This window comes from Cricetulus griseus, chromosome 6 (assembly GCF_003668045.3).
Source record: "Cricetulus griseus strain 17A/GY chromosome 6, alternate assembly CriGri-PICRH-1.0, whole genome shotgun sequence".
NCBI classification, from domain to species: domain Eukaryota; kingdom Metazoa; phylum Chordata; class Mammalia; order Rodentia; family Cricetidae; genus Cricetulus; species Cricetulus griseus.
Window position 1 is genome coordinate 1811836 of NC_048599.1, and position 17227 is coordinate 1829062.

The 17227-nt window shown below is 52.8% G+C and overlaps 1 protein-coding gene across 6 annotated transcripts in view; it reads right to left on the bottom strand.

The window, feature by feature from the left end:
- Positions 1 to 7565, bottom strand: part of Osbpl2 (oxysterol binding protein like 2) — a 42795-nt gene extending 35230 nt beyond the window's left edge. Inside the window, exons 1-3 of one of the 6 annotated variants that reach the window (XM_027419882.2) lie at positions 7448 to 7560; positions 7071 to 7151; positions 5788 to 5900 (exon numbers count right to left, since the gene is read on the bottom strand). The gene's annotated coding sequence lies outside the window, so the exon portion shown is untranslated. Of the gene's footprint in view, positions 1 to 5787; positions 5901 to 6709; positions 6760 to 7070; positions 7152 to 7447 lie in introns of those variants that run through there. The other 5 variants (XM_027419884.2, XR_004770612.1, XM_027419885.2 and 2 more) reach the window with 5 other exon arrangements.
- Between the last annotated feature and the right edge of the window lie 9662 nt (positions 7566 to 17227).

Consider the following 17227-nt stretch of genomic DNA (forward strand, 5'->3'; position numbering starts at 1 on the left):
GCCAGTTAGGGCACCACCATATCCTCACAGAGCCAATCCTTCCTTAACATGTAGCCAGTGACCTCACATGAACTATTTGGCTGTGTCCCCCAGGTGGGCCTGTCAGACCCCAGACACATGACATGAAAGAAGGGTCATTCAGGAATACCATGAGGAGACCATATCCTACCATGAACAGAACATATCCTGCAATGGTCAAAACAGCTCTGCAGGAATGAAAGGCAACTCTTCTAGACTGAGGTGGAGGACGAGAACGCTAATCTGAACACACAGTGACACCAGCAGTCCTCTGCACAGCCCAGATGCAGCAAGAGCCCAGGCTTCCATCCCACACCCCTTTCCTAGCATCTCCTGGAGCCACCAGTCCTGGGATCAGAATGGCCATACCTAGTGCAAGACCTCCTTCCCTTCCCCTGCAGCAAGGCCACTTGCGTGGACAATGCTTCTTGGCTGTGTTGCCTTCCTGATCACCTTCTCTTTGGTACCTCTGTCTTCATCTGTCACTTGGGTGTCATCTATAACACCCAGAAAGCCACCGTGCCACAGAAAACAGAGGTATGACAGAGGAAGGAGTGTTCAACATGATTCCATACACCAAGTACTCTATAAACAGCCCAGTAAGACAGTGTGGCCCAAGGGCTCACAGATTATACCACTGATCCAAGAGTGCTTTACAGCTCCCAAAGAGTAGGAGGACACAAAGCAGGAGACTTTCCAGCCCCATAAATCCAGTTCTGTGCGGGGCAGCAGTAGTATAGTCTACCTTAGTTTAACGCCACAGCCTATTCCCAAAGACCAAGCATGAAGAGACAGAGACCATCCGTGCCCATCTCATCTCTTCTCCAAACCACCTTGCAGTTCTCAGTTCACAGTCACTGACACTAGAAAAGATCAGGTCTGAAGAGCCCTGGCATAGTAGAAGTGTAGTGTGGTGATACTTTGTTTATACTCTAACAAAGCTTGGCCTGAAGATCAGGGGGCGGAGCTAGCCACTAGCTAACCATAAAGGTCTGGAGGTCTGTACAGACAGACAGGAAGTGAGATGGCTGGTTGGAGAGACTACAGGAGCTAGCTCTTTTCAGTCTGAGGATTTCACAGAGATGAGAGGTCTAAGTGACTGCTGCTCTGCTTCTCTGATCTTCAGCTTTCACCCCCCCACTCCCCAGTATCTGATTCTGGGCTTTTATTATTAAGACCTATTAGAACTTATGTTACAGTGTAGTAGTTATTTCTTTTTTTTTCTTCTTTTTTCTTTCTTTTTTTTTTTTTTTTTTACAAATTTTGTATAAATTTAGAATCACAAAAACAACCCCCACTCTTTCACAATGAAAGCTTATTGGGGGAAAAGAAACGAGAGTGGCTGGCTGGCTTTAGCCTTGCCCGTGGTCATCATGATGAGAGTGGGTCAAGCAACCTCTGCTTTAAGCACAGGCAGTCTTGAGGAAGGAACTAGAAGTGACCAAAGACAGTTAACTCCAGCTGTACAAGTGCCAGGACACTTGTACAGGCAGGACAAATGGGCTTTACCTTCCTCAGCTGTCACAGAGCCTCAAGTTTTCTTCAGGTTCCCCAAATTTGTGGTTTTCTACCAAAGTAAAACCTAACCATTCTTAGAGCTGTGTAAGTGAGCCGCTGACTTCAGCCTGCAGTTCCCACTCAGCAAGCAGCAAGAGCAACTCTTGTGAGTGCACACCTGCTGTGCAAATTTCCAGCCACAGGACTCTGAATTTACTAGGAATCCATGTAGAAAATGGGAATGTCTAGGTCCTGAGAAAGGCAAGGAAAGCAACAGCATTAATCGCCTGCTGTTTCCATTCTCCACATCAGCAGGGTGGCCCTCAACTGCAGGCCAAGAAGGTGCTCAGCAGCCACTTGTGGGGAGGAGGGACTGTCACCTCCAAGGACAGCCTGAAGCCCGTTACTCATGACAGATTCCTTCCTTCACTAGATCACACTTAGTATCAAACCAAAAACCAAAAACATACCACACACTTCAAGAACATTATCTGATAATCCAGCACAATGTATTTCAAGCACATACAAGATGAGTTCAATGCTTTTGTACAAAAATGTTTGTTTTAGTCATCATTCTCCTACAACAGAAAAGCACTGTTCAAAAGCTGCTCAAGAGTGGGTGGAAAAGTTGTAGATGGGTCTCCCCGCAGCTACACTGCTGTCTGCCACTGAGACAACAGCAGAGTCAGACAAGTGGCCAATCCTCGGCTACACGTGGCTGCTGCTCCTCCCAACACCCCCACCAACACCCTGCTGATCATCTGCCGACCACAACACAGCTTTGGCAAGAGCCAAAAAGAGGGGAGCGTCTGCAGAACCAAATGGACAGTCCTTGACCATCCATGAGTGAGACGCCCCCAGTGCACCCAGCCTGCTTCCAGATGGCACTGACACCCTCTCTGGCCAACTCCCATTTCCACTCCAGGCCCTTCCTCATCACCTTGCTCAACACCAATCACCCAGAAGTCCCCTAACTGAACTGGTTTTACTGTGATGAGAAATTTTTCATGATAAAAAACAAACCTACCCAGGTCATTCCCAAGATTTCTCCTGTGCACTAGAAGGGTGACCAGCTGTTAAGGTCAGAGAATCCACAAACCCTGATCCCTCCTACCAAAAGACAAAAGGAGAATAAAAAAGAAAAATGTCCATGTTGTCTGCAGAAAGGTGACTCAGCTATTGATTAAGTGGTCAAAGGTCCCTGATCTGAAGAGGGGCTCTGACAACAGCAGATCCAACCTCTGAGACTCTCACAAGTGCCCCAGGCTCACCACCACCACTGCACCAACTAAAAGACATGGTGTGTGGAGGCTCTGCCAAGAGACCCCACTTTCTTTTCTGAATTTGGAAAGAATAGAAAGTGTCAATAAAGTTGAGGGGCACATCACAGGGAGCCACATGACCATGGTTAGAAGCAAGGGCTGCACGCTGGGATTGAAGCAGTAGTCTTATGAGGCTGCCTCACCAGCAGTAGAAACATGTTAACAAGTTTAAACATCAAAACATACACATCACAGACACAGTTCAGGACTGAACCTGGACACAAAACCATTATCAAACTGGAGCCTGAATTATTAATGCTCATGACTGGTCTGTTGTTTTGGAGACAGAGTTTATGTAGCCTTGGCTATCCTGGAACTGGCTCTGTAGATCAGGCTGGCCTCGACCTCACAGAGATCCGCCTGCCTCTGCCTCCCGGATACTAGGATCAGAAGTGATTGAAGTATTTCTTAAACCTTATTTACTTATGTGTATTGGTGTTTTGTCTTGTCTGTACAGCACATGTGTCAGTTACAGGCAGTTGTGGGCCTCCATGTGGGTACTGGGAGTTAAACCTGGGTCCTCCAGAAGAGCAATCAGCACTCTTAAGCACTAAACCATCTCTCTAGCCCTCAAGTATTTTACATGTAAATACAACACAACAGTGCACATGTAAAAGCCCAAGGACAGCTTTGTTCCAGGGATGAACTCAGGTCCTCAGTCCCCTGACAAATGCTTTTACCCTCTGAGCCATCTCATTAACCCCATGACTGAAGAAGCATTTCACAGTTACATTCAAACACTGACCTGTTTCAGTCAACCTGAATGTTACACCAAGTTTGTGACTAAACCCTGCACTGGGCCAGTTGGTGCTAACCAGTACATCAGATGTCAGCATCCAAATGGAAGCAGTCGATGACCAGAGATATCGCCTTACACCCATACAGCCACCACAGAGGCCCACAGCCCTCAAGTGTCCACGGATGTTTTTATAAGTAGGACACCCATCTGATGGCCTTTATTCCTCAATAATGCATTCTAAAGAGAATATAGATCTGCCTGGCAAAGCTTCTCTGGACTCCCCAAACTGTAGTATATCATGTGTGGTGTCATTCCTAGCTAGGTGTCTGTTTCACCTTGCTGGTGGAGGAGCCAAGGGTGCCCTACTATACACCACATACATATGGCTGTATTTTACCTACATTTCTCTCAGAAGGTTAGAGGAAACACTGACTGCTCCTGTCAAACAGCTAGGGAACAGCTGGAACCCTGGAACCTACCAATAGCCTCACCCCTATACCCCACACATGTCAACCACAGTGAGGGCCACCACACAACTTCCACTCAAAGGCATCTGTCCCCAAACCTAAACAACACAGATAAAGAAGACAAGGCTGTCCAGAGGAACATTAGAGAAATATAAGATGTCGTAAACTCCATTTCAGGCAGCAAAGGAGAATAAAATGCACCAAATAGCCAGGTGAGGGGGGATAGGGGGGTGGCGGTGGCGCAGGCCTTTGATCCTAGTACTTGGGAGGCAGAGGCATCTCTGTGAGTCTGAGGCCAGCCTGGTCTACAGAGCAAGTTCCAGGACAGCCAGAACTGTTTCACAGAGAAACCCTGTCTTGAAAAAATAAAACAAAAAAAGAGAGAAAGTTATGCTGGGCATGGTGGTACACACCTTAAACCTAGCACTCTGGAGGCAGAGGCAGGTGGATCTCTGTGAGTTTGGGGTGTGACTGGTCTACATAATGTTGCAGGATATTTGGTCACACTGTGTGAAGGATGCCTCTGTTTTATCTTACCTGTCTAAGATACCTTCTGACTGGTTTGATAAAGAGCTGAACTGCCAATAGCTAGGCGGGAAAGGATAGGTGGGAATTCCAGGGAGAGGGACTCGGGAAGAATTTGAGAGGCAGATTCACCAGAGAGATGCAAAAGAAGTCAGATATACAGTATGAGGTAACGAGCCATGTGGCAGAACATAGATTAATATAAATAGGTTAAGTTTTAAGAGCTAGTTGAGAACAAGCCTAAACTGAGGCCAAGATTTCTTATAACTCTCCTCATTATTATTTGGGAGCTGGCAGTCCAAAGAAAATCTGACTATAACACAGTGAGTTCCAGTCAGGGCTATGCAGAGACTGTTTGACAAATTACCACCCCACAAAAGCGCTCGCGAGCGTGCGTGCATGTGTGTGTGTGTGTGTTGAAAGCCAGTATGGAGTTCTGTTCAAAAATATGAATTTAACAATGCATGGTGGCATATGCTTTCATTTTAATCCCAGCACTCAAACAACAACAAATCATCCCCTCACAAAAAGATTGTGAATTCATGGGCAAGATACATAGCTCACTGGACAAGGCACTTACTGCCAAGCCTGATGGCTTGAGTTGGATTCTTGGCATTCACAAGGTGGAAGTCAAGAACCAACTCCCACAAGTTGTTCACTGACCTCAACTTGTACACTATGACACAGACACAGAGAATAAAAATTTAAATGTAATTTAAAAAAAGAATCTATAGTAAAAAGAAAATGGCAAACTTGGGTAGGTAGGCAGGAGAAAGAAACAAGGGAGATGAATCAAAATATATTATGTAACATGTACGGAAGTGTCATAATGAAACCCATTATTATGTATAGTTAACATATGCTAATAAAATGCAGTTAATACATGCTAATAATTTTTATTGTGTTTGGAGATTGGGTCTTACTATGTATCCTTTGCTGGCCTAGAACTATACAGATCAGGCTGGTCTTGAATTCAGACATTTGCCTGCCTCTCAGAATGACAGTGTTAAAGGTACATACCATCATGCCTGGCTCCATGTTTTTTAAACACGTTTATATTGTCAAGCATGGTGGTGCACACTTTTAGTCCCAGAAGTTGAAAGGGCCGATCTTTGAGCTGGAGACCAGCCTGGTCTACAACTCAAGCTGGAGATCGGCCAATGTTACATAGTGAGACCCTGCCTCAAAAACAAAACAAGAACTAAAAGAATGAACTTGCCAGGGGCTGTGGTACATGCCTATGAGCCCAGAACAAGGGCAGTGGAAGAGGTCAGAAGTTCAAGGTCATCTGCAGCAAGGTTGTAGTCTCCACCCAGTTACATAAAATTCTGCCTGAAAAGTAACAAGCACGCCTTTAATCCCAGAGGCAGAGGCAGGCGGGTCTCTGTGGGTCTACAAGAGCTAGTTCCAGGACACAAAGCCACAGAAAAACTGTCTTGAAATCCCTTCCCTCCACCAAAAAAAAAAAAGTAACAACAAAAAGAATGTGAAGAACACCCACCATATGTTACCCAATACTAAACGGTCAGCCTTGACAGCACACATACAAATAACATTTTATGGACTGGGAAGGTTGTTTTTATGCATCTAAGGGTACATACATACACACATATGAAACAATAACAAAGGGGGTGCAGGGGATTTGGAGGGAGGAAATGATATAATTATACTATCAAGAAATAAAGCTTTTTTTTTTTTTAACATGTGAAAACGGGGCTGAGGGACTAGCACAAGAGACTGACCACTTGTCTGACAGGCACAAGGCCATGTTCAGCCCTAGTAAGGCAAACAATAAGAGAAAAGGGAACTCTGGAGTTCCCGTGCCTTTGCTTCCTAAAGCTGCAGTAAAGCTACATGACCCCCCTATTCCTCGGGAACAAGGATGTTAGTGACTGCTGCCTGACTCACACTTCTAATGATCTAGAACAAATAATTGCTCAAAATTATCGTCCCTTGAGATAAGAGTTGTTATTAATAAACTGTACCTGGAGGAAATAGGAAGGTAGTCTATGGAGGACATGCGGCCACCCATTTCCTCATTGCCACCTTTACACGGCACCGTGGGAGGCACTGGAGAATGTGTCCACCCAAGTGTCCCTGCCCCCCTTACTCACAGCAGTGAGCTCATCTTTGGAGCTCACCTGTTGCATCCCAGAGCCGCTGCTCACAACTGATCCGTATGTCTCTCTCACTGGTATAGGGGATGCCACACGCCACAAACAGAAATGAAGGTGGGAGAGGGGACAGGGGGCAGTTAGCAAGAAGGGTCGAGACCAGGCGCTCCCCGGCCCGGAAGACCCCACTCAGGAGCTGTCCCTTGCATATGTCCCGACGCAGGTCTCCGCCAAGTGTGTGTGGAGCCCCACAGAACCGGTGCCAGGGCCGCCCCAAAGGGCACCACCCAAAATCCTGTCCTCCCTGCCCCAGGCCGCGGGCGCAGCGTCTCGGAGGAGGCGCAGCCGGGACCCTCAGGGAGGACTGCGCGGCGCCACCTCCACCTACCTGCGGGGCCCCCGGGACGCGGAGGGAGGGCTGGCTCTGCGCAGCGCTGACAGCCCGGCCGTCTGCAGGCTCGCTCCGGCTCTGTGGAGAGAGAGGACCTCCGGCGTGAGGCCACCGCGGGCACCAAGTTCCGCGCGCGCCCCGAGGGGATGCGCGGCTTACCGACCGCGACGCCGACGGAGCGCGCCGAGAACGCCGGGCCCCGCACGGGTCCCACGGGGCCTCGTCCACCCGCGGGCGCCCCGCACACACTCCCGGCGGCCGGCGGCGGCCTAGCGCCCCGACTCTCCCTCCAGCCCGCCCGGGAACGGCTGAGGCCTAGGCGGCACAGCGGCCTCCCCGAGGTCCGTCCCGCCCGCCCGCCGCGGCCCGCTCACCTGCACGCGGTCCCCGCAGTGCCGCCGACCCCACGGCTGCCCGCCCCCGCCCCTGCCCGCCCGCCCGCGGCGCGCAACCCGCAACCCGCAACCCACTGACACCCAGGCGGAAGTGCGGCCCGCGCCTGCCCGACCCACAGCCCGCCGCGCCGCTCGCCGCGCCCCGCGCCGTGCGCGTCAGCCGCCGCCCGGCCAATCAGCGCCCGGCCCGCAGGCCGCGTCGGGGGCGGGGCTATGCCGATCACGTTGTCCGCACCGCTTCTCCCTCCGCCCCTTCAGAGTCCGGCTCACACGGGGGGAGTGGCGGCGCTCTCAGCCAATTATCGCTTGGGAGAGGCGGGTTTATGCAGATCCTGCAGCGAGAAGGAAGGGGAGGAAGGAGGAAGGGGCGTGGTCTTGGGAGAGGCTAGTTTACAAACAGTGAGTCAGGTGGCTGGGCGTGGACGATGTCCGGCTGGCGCTGGGCTGGCCCCACCCTCCAACTACGGACCCCTAGACGTTTCTGACGGTTGCTGGGGACTAGACAAATGGTAAATGTCGCCGCCGATGGCCTTTGCGCGCCAGTCGTGGCTCAGCGTAGCCTGGGGGCCGGTTTACCCCTCCAGCTGCCTCCCTGGCTGGTTCACCCTGTTTCACACCCTCAAGCGCCCTGCTCCCTGCGTTCTGCAGTGGCTTCTGGTCAAGCCCAGCATCTCTGGGGACACGTCTGCAGCTTGCATCCTTGCCAGCTGTTTGGCCTCAGGAAAGCTACCTGACGTCTCTGGCCCCTCAGTTTCCTCTGCAACCAGGGCTCCTCGGGCTCCTGGTGTCACTTGCATGGTGGTCTTGTTTGAGACAGGTGGGGTGACATGAAACAAGATAGCTATTGACTTGCGTAGGACTTTCCAGGGCACAGAAGCTGCATAGGGTTAGGGTTAGGAGATTCAGCTCAGTGTCAGACCGGGGCGGGGGGCGGGGGACCAAGTCAGATGTCTCTTGTCTTCTACAGACCTTCCAAGAAGCAGGTGGGGCAAGAGAATGATTCATTCGAGAGAATGAAGCCGAGGAGGAAGTAAGACCCCTAGGTCACCGAGAATCAGCTGTGCCTGACATCTGTCCTAGGCTTTCCAGTTACCAATGGGATTTTCTAAGCCAGGCTGAGGTTTTGCCAAAGGGGTTCTGAATCCCCCAACCACAAGACCAGTGGTGTATGTATGACCTTCAGCACCTGCTGAAGGATCCTGCCCCAAGGCCATACACACTTCTTCCTCCAGTAAGATGGAACTCACACAGGCCCCCGGCTGCCTCTGTGGGCCTCTCTGCAAACCTGGAGTGAGTGCATGGGCCTCTGTAGCAGAGCAGACCCTTGTCCGCCTCTCTGGCTCCCACCCCAGGGACAGCCTGGCTTTCTGGTGGGCCCTTGTCAGTGGCGCTGGGGAGACGTGCTGGGACTGGAAAAGAGCCCCCTGTATGCTCTGCTCCTAAAGAGAGAGACAGAGGAAGGCGGGCCAGGCCTCCGAAACAAAGGCGTTGCCATGGTTACCTCTGAAGAAAGCAACTCCAGCCCGCTGAGGGCTGATGGAAGGGTGCGGCAGCTGGCCCCCCAGCCAGGACAAGGACGGCTAGCTGGTTGCCACGGAGATAGTCAGGCTGACCGGGCTCTGCAGTTTTTCTGGGGGGCTGGCCAAGACCAGCTCAGAGTCCCTCAAACCCATCACCTAAACCAGCCACACCCTCACCTAAACCTCCAAGACCGGTCCCTGTGCAAAGGACAGACCTGGGGTGCAACCTCCCCCGGGCCTTTTGATTTTGAGCTTCAGGGCCCCTGCCATCTGGGCTGGGCTGTCTCTCCTCAAGCCATGGTAGACTGAACTCAGGTGGTCCCCGGAGCTGGGGTGGCCTTCTAACCTCCTATATCCAAGCTCATGCAGCCGCCGAGGGGAGCCTTGAACTCCTCACCCTCTTGCTTTTACCTCTCAAGTGCTGAGTCAACAGGTGTACACCACCACTCCTGGCTCTCTACCCCTTTTAACAGATGTGTGCCAAGGGGCCAGTGTCCTCTTTCAACAGTCTCAGGTGCAGGGCTGGGTGAGTCAGCATCCCTAAGTCAGTGAGTGGGCTCTTGGGGACAAACTCGGAGGTGCCCTCACCATCTTCACAAAGTGGACAATTCTTAGCAGTGTTCTCTAGAAATGGACTAAGAGGGTGTAGAAAGGGACAGAGGTGGCTCTGGACCCTGCCGTGACAGCGAAGATGATAGTGGTGGCTGAAATGACCCCCAAATGTCCCATGACGTATGTGTCCCATCTGGTCCCCCCATTTCAGCAGCCAACCCAGGAGACAGGTGTCATCACTCCCACAGTGCAGATGTCAGACTGAGTCTCAACCCAGTTACATGTCTCCTGGTGCTGATGCCCAGAGAGGTCTTATGGGCCAGCAGTCTGGCCAGGCCAAGGCCCCAGACCAGGATCTGCTCTGGACACAATGCCAGAGTTTCCTGAGGGGGCTATGGCTGAGGGCCACAAGATGAGGTTCTGTGTCCCCAGGCTCCTGAATAGCTAGCTGCAGCTTTGATTGCTCTCAGCGGCTGAGCAGTGTTGGCCCAAGGGACAGCTTGGGGACTGTGCTCCTTCCTGAACTGCTCCTGGGACCTAGGTGAGAGCACAGCATACAATGGATGCTAGAAAGGGTGCTGCCCCACCCCCACATGGTGTGAATAAAGGTGGGGCACAACAGGATGGATCCTGGAGGCCAAGACAACTTCTGAGGGCTTAGAACGAAGTGTAGAGGCTCCCTGACTGAATGTCCACATTCTCCCTCTGTCGTCTTGACCAGGGGACTACCCCTCCCGGTGGACAGGCCATCTGTCTGTGGCCCTCATGACCCCCACACAGGCTTCCCTTGACCAGAGTGGTGCTATGGGTGGTCACAGCCAGATAGGAACACTCGCGGCTACATCATCCTGTTTCCCGTCTTCACCCCTGAAGGAGGCAGAAGAGAGAGAGCAGTCCGCATTCTAGGGGGGGCACTAAGACTCACGAGCAGCAGCTTGCCCAGGGCCAGCTTCCCCTCACCCACTTCACTCTTACCTCCTTGCCAGAGTGCAGTCTCATCTCAGCCTGTTTGTAGGCCAGCTGGGCCAGGGTGTGGCAACCAGGAACTGAGTGCCTTGGTATCATGGCCCCACCTGGCCCCTGCTGTTGACGCCAACCTGAGGCCATCTCCACCCCACATCCCAAGGCCTGGGATAGAGCACACTTCCAGCCCTCTTCTCAAGAATGCCACGGGACCTTCTGTGGGGACAGGAAGCAGGCTTGCCAGTGGGCAGCCTGGCCATAGAGGCCTGGCCCAGCTCACGTGGCTTGGCTGATTCTTCCCAGCCAACTTTCAAGTCTCCTCTGCAACGTGACGACGCTGGCTTCCCTGTCGGGGAGGGAGGGTATTTTTAGGTTGAACCCGCCTCGTGAAGAGACAAGTTATCAATAGCAGCAGCAAAGGCCTTTTTCTTATTCTTTTTTTCCCCTATGGCTTTGGGACATGAACAAGCTGCACCCGTTAAACTCTGCCAAAAGAAAGCAGGAAAAGTGGAATTCCCCCACTAACTTTGACCTCACAGTCCTCTCCACACTGCAGCAAGTCCAAGTTGCCCCAGGCTGGCCCCATGGTTCCTGCTTCTTCTGGGAAGCTACCCTATCGACCTGCCTGGTGACAGGTGACAGGCTTTGCAGAGGTCAAGGAGTGAAGAACCAGAGGAGATGGGGGGAGACCTCCCCCCCCAACAATTCTGAGCTCCAAGGCAGCTACTGGACCATTTCTGAGTGATGTGTACCCAGCAGTAGGCAGAGTGCCCTAGAGTGCACTGTATCAGCTAAATGCCCAACAACTCAAGACAAATGATCAAGGAGGCTTGAGGTCTGGAGGCCTCAATTGCCAGTATTTGGTATTTCTTGAGGTCACAGGAGTGTATGGGGAGGAAAAAAAAGTTCAAAGCCAACATGTTTCTTCCTTCCCACCAGAGTGTATAGAAATGCCTGCATGCAAAGGGCCCAGCGCAGACCCTATGAAGACTGAGATTTTCTTACAGGGCACTGGAGTGGCATTCTGCCTGGCTAAAGGAGACATTTGAGCCAACTTGGCTGCCTGCCCCTCAGGACTGGTTAGCAAGTTCTCCATTTCTGAGGAAGCTCAGAATAACAAAGGCTTCAACAAAGTAAAAGTGTGCTTGTCTCCCATGTGACAGAAGCCCAAGCTGCCCTGACTTGGCTCCTGCCTTGCAACATCACTCAAACTAGGGCTAGCTTCCAGTCTTGTGTCACTCCAGGGCCCAAAAGAGTGGCTGGAGCTCTAGCCATCACGGACATCTCTAAATGGAAAGGAAGAGTGAAAAGAGGAAGGATAGCAATGCTGCCGCACCAGATGAATCAGTTTGCTTGAAGTTCTACCCTCGGAGATGAGGAGTGCAGGGCCAATGAACCTGTGGCCCCCTCTTCCCCACTACACCTTGACTGGCAGGAAGTGGATTTCTGTCTCTCTTCCCAGAACCTACTTTTCTGCACACACGTCACTGGCCGGAACACCATCCTATACCCCGTTGGCGAGGCGGCAGCATTTTAGCTGAGGGTGTCACTGGCCTAAACAAAGCAAAGCGGGCTTGAAAAAGAAGGTTACAGTGGTTGCTTATCAGACAGGCCTACCTGTTGGCCTCACCTAGAAGAGAGTCTGACACTACCCCCCACCCCCACCCCACCCCCGTAGGGACCAGTGGCTGGGACTTCACCCACCCCCACTCCAGCCCATAAGAATGGAACTTTATGGAAGCAACCCTGAGTGTCCTGCGCCAGTCAGGCATGGGCTCGTGATACTGCCATGGGGGCAAAGACAGTGTTGGCAGGATGCCAGTGGGTCTCCGTCTTGAAGTTTTCAGTGCCACTCCATGTCCAGCACGGTGCTGACCCAGGGAACTGTGGTCCCTTCTTCCTTGGCTGTACCCAGGCTGATGGGTCCCTGTCTCTCCTCCCTGTGCCTCCCGAGCACCTGCTGCACACTGACCTTGCCGTGCACCTTAGGGACCAGCATGCTTGGAGCGCAGGTGCAGAGAATGTCTAAGCAAAGAAATGTCCCAGACCCTAGCCCCTCTCCCCCAGTCCTAGGGGCCCATGCTGGGTGGCAAGAATATAGGCACATCCTCGTGCAGGGGACTGTCAGGGCGGGAGGGAGCCGGAGGAGCGACAGCTGGGCTGGGTTAGATTTAGCTTGCTGAGAGCCAAATGCGTTGGCCGGAGCCGCTGGCTGGGCCTCAGTGCCAGGAAAGCTGCACACCGGATGGGAGGAGCAAGCTGAACATGCCTGGGAGCCTAGATGGAGAGCAGAGATGGGGTTCGGGACAAAGAATGGAGGTTTCTTCTTCTTTCTGGTATTAGCCCAGGCCACCCTCCCTTCCTGGCACCAGCATGCTTGTGGTGAGCTAGGGACATGGGTAAGAGGCAGCCAGGGAACTGGGGTCCTTCTGGGGGAGGGTGTGCACTCCCACCCAATCCTGGAAGAGGTGATCAGGGAAGACACAGCCAAAGACTGCCTGTGTGCCACAGAGAGCAGGTGCCCTGCCCCAGACCCTGACTTGTGGTAGAGAGGGTGAGATAGCCCCTTACATGAGCCTCACTGGGCACAAGCCTATGCCTGTGTGCAAGACCCAAGCTGATATTGCTGTCTTGAAATTCTTAGGCCACATTTCACTTCATAGCAGCCACCCTATAAAAGGAGTGGGCTGGGCACGTGGCTAATGCCTTAACCAGCTTAGTGACTTATCCCCTCCAGGTATGGGGATGGGCCTGGCTATCAGGTTGGGGTTGTTTGGGGAAGATGGAGGGAGTGATAAAGGGGACTCATGCTCTGCACTTTGCCAGGGCTGGGATAAGTCATGAAACCCAAGACATCCTTAGCCCTAGCTCCAAAAGGACTCAGGGCTAGGCCTCTCCAAGACACCCCTGAAAGATAGAGCTAACCCAGGGCTTCTCCAGCACCCTAGCCTCAAAAGCAGCCTGGCCTTCTGAGCTCTTGGTCCACTGCACATAGTAAAGGATCCTACTGTCAAGAAACGGTCCCACTGACAAGCAGAGATGGCAGGACAGAGCCCAAGCCCATGTGGACCCTCCCCCCCACCATTGCGCTGTGTGCTTCCACTTCCCCAGGGCGTGGGAAGGTGTGTGAAAACCCTTCAGAGGGCACTTACTTAGCTGTACAAGATCCATCTAGGAGCTACCTTGATGCCTCAGACAGGCTCTGAGACAGCATGTGACAGCCAAAGGAGGGCCGAGTACCGGCTCTTTACCTACCCCTAGACTGTGAGTTGGCATATGAGCCTAAGATACCTCACTAAGAGGAGAGGCTCAACAGGAGAGCAGCACCAAGGGGACATAGGTAGCAGTTAGGCTCCTAAAGCTGGCCATGCCTACAAGTTGGGTGAAATGACCAACTGTCTCCATCGGGCACCCAAGGTTAGGATCCCTCTTCAAAATGACACACAGGTCGGGAGTGGCCATGCACACCTTTAGTCCCAGCACTTGGGGAGGCATAGACAGGTGGATCTCTGAATTAAAGGCCATCCTGGTGTACATATAGAGACCCTGTCTCCAAACAAAACAAAAACCAGAGTCCCACACAGGTGATCCACACAAGTGATCCACTCCAGACAGACTCTAAGGGCCCTGGGTAAATAGAGTGTGTTTGTGTCGTGTGTGTGTGTGTGTGTGTGTGTGTGTGTGTGTGTGTGTGTGTGTGTGTGTGTGTTAGCTCATAAATCAAGGGCAACAAAGCCGGGAGAGCCTCTTGCTTCTGAAAATTAGCCAGGCACATCCAAAAAGATAGCTGGTTACATTGTGACAAAGGAAATATACCCAGGCCAAGATCTGGAGGGAGCCGAGGAGAATTCAGGAGCCAGGGAACTGCAGTCTGGAATCTCAGTGGGACACTAGGGCATAGGCACCTGGGGCACAGACACAGCCCCTCAAAGACTCAGGGACCTGCATGGTGTGTCCTGGGTGGGCAGGCTTCGGTCTGAGCAGAGAGCTTCACAAGCTTGTCCCCACCTCTCTGTCCCAGCACTGCCCCTTGCTACGCATGACCTCTGGTGTCCCAGCAGGAACAGGTAAGCACTAGCGCCACCCGGCGGATTTATGTAGAACTACAGCCTCATCAGTCAGTACTGTGTAAGCCTTCATAGGCGTCAGTCCCCACTCCAAAACCCAAAACCCAGATTGCCGCCAGCGTCTCAGCCCTGTTGTCTTTGACAAGTCTTTAGGACAACCTATTCTCTGATTTCCTGTTATGCTCTGACTCTGTGTGCTGTGAGTGTGTCAGGTAAAATGGATGAATGTGTGGGATGCAGATACCAGCGAGGGTCTCAAATACCCACCCAGCCACCCCTAGGCCTTTATGGAAACAGGTCATGTTTCTGATACTGACTTGTCTCTATCGAGTGCCCTCTCTCATCCTGTTGTCATCCTACATACCCAAACACACACTCACAGGCACACATACAAATACACACATTCACAGGTGCGCACGCACGCACGCACACACACACTCCTTCACCTCTCATTCTGCTCCCTGGGAGCCTCCCCAGGGCCCATCCTTCCTCCCTCAAGGGTCCAGGGACTTGCCTCCACTAATTACATTCATAGCCCCGCCCTGAGCATGGTTTGGCTCATCCTATTTTCCTGACAGGAGACTGTTCCCTAAGGAGCAGCCTGGACTCCCAGGGGACATTGGGAGTAAACAGAGCCACCTTACAGGGGTGGGGTGGGATGGGGTGGGGGCAGGGTCTTCCAAGCAGCTCTAAGCCAACATGAACTCACTTTCCTATTTCTTCTGTGTTTCTGAGAGCGTCAGGGAGGGTTCAGGAGTCCACATCACTCTGTGGGGACTGGGCACATTCACAGAAGTGAGGTACCACCCTGATCCCAGGGCTGGGCTTAGAGGACAACACAGCACAATGGGAGACCATACCCTGAGGGCACCCTCTGGGGTGCCAGTGGGCTGAGCCTGAAGGCACATGACTGGGAAGGGAGGGTCAGGTGGGGGCATGGAAAGAGGTAGGCACCTGGGCCCCATGCTCCAGTTGGGTGGAGTGCCCTTCTGCCTATCAGGGAGATCCAATGACAACCACAGTGAACCAGTCCAACAGCTATCCCCACCCAGGACAAGGGCAGACTAGACAGAGGAATGCCTGGTCCTCCGCATGACCTTGGGTGCTGAGCAAGAGTCAGTGATTGGCTTCACGCAGTAGCCTAGTATGATCGGCCCCCTACTTGACCATCTAGCCTTACGCCATCCAACTGGGGTCTATGTCAGAGCAAGAGTCACCAGGCCTAGCCATGGTGTTGTCACATGTGTAAGTGACTGCAGAGGGCAAGAACCCAGAGACACCAGGAGATGGCCAAACCAGAAGGAGCTCTCAGGCCGGACAAGGTCATGATGTCAATCAAATGTACAGAATACAGAGCCAGGACCTTTAGAGAAAAGGTGGCATTCTCCAGGGAAGAGAGCAGTTGGCCAGCCACAGTAAGGCACAGGTCAGGAGTCCAAACAGAGGCTGGGCATGGTGGCACACCTTTAACCCAGCACTGGAAAGCATAGGCAGGTGGATCTCTGAGTTTGAGGCCAATCTGGTCTACAGAGTGAGTTCCAGGTAGCTATGGCTACACAGAGAATCTCTGTCTCAACCTCACCCTCCTCCAAAAAATGTCCAGATAGAGGAATACTCAGACTTACCTAGCAGGAACCAGGCCAAGGGCATGGAGGGGCTCACTGTGGGTGCCAGCTAGGCTTTTTGGGAGAGGATCCTGTGAGGACAGTGGGGCTGTGCCGCCTCTCTCTCCAGAGCAAGGCCCTCCACTATAGCACCTGTCCCATCTCTGGAGACAACGTAGTCAGAGGGTTGGCCCAGCTATGCTCCATTGTGTGACATTCACCATGCACAGCTGCTTGGAACAGCTCTAGTCCAATGGTCCCAGAAGAGTGCTAGCAATAAGACAGGGTGGGAACTTGGCTGAGTGGGTAGGCAGGCCCACTGATGCCGTGTCACATCCATGAGAGGCTCCACCAGACACTCCAGGGGAAAGGGTAGAGGCTTCTGGCTGTGGGCTGGCCTCCATCCCATCATAGAGCCCCACACCAACCCCCACCCTGCCTGGGGGCCTTGGAGGGGCTCTAGGGGAGAGCAGCCTCCTTTCTTTTCTCTGGCTTTCCTGTTGTGGTTGTCTTGGACTCTTAGCAGACAAGACACCTGCAGGTACCAAGGCTGAGTTCAACTAGCTACAGGTGCTCACCACCCACCCAGATTCCACCAGTGCCTGTGTGGACTGTGGCAGCACCCCAGGGAACAAGTGGCCTTCCAAGACACTGTCTTCTGTTATGCTGCAACAGCCTCTCCAGCAGCCTCCCTGGCAGATGTGACATCAGCCAGTATCACATCTCACTGTCTCATCCCATTGCTTGCTATACTCTATGGGCAGAGCAGACACAGGTTCTCAGAGGGTTGGCCCAGCAGTCCACTACAACCCTCTTCTGGCTAGGTCATGTCTCTGCAGAATAGCATGTAGGCTCTTCTGACACCACCAGCAGAGGCTACTCGGGGACTGGGGATCTCAAAGGCAACTGCAGGGATGATTGCAGTGATGCCTGCCAGCACTCCCCTCCTCTGTTCCTCGTGGGTCATTATGGACCCACACCGTAGACAGGGCAGCCACCGTGGTTGTCAGAGACAGACCCATGTGGCAGACTCTAAGGTGGTTGCTGCAAGGG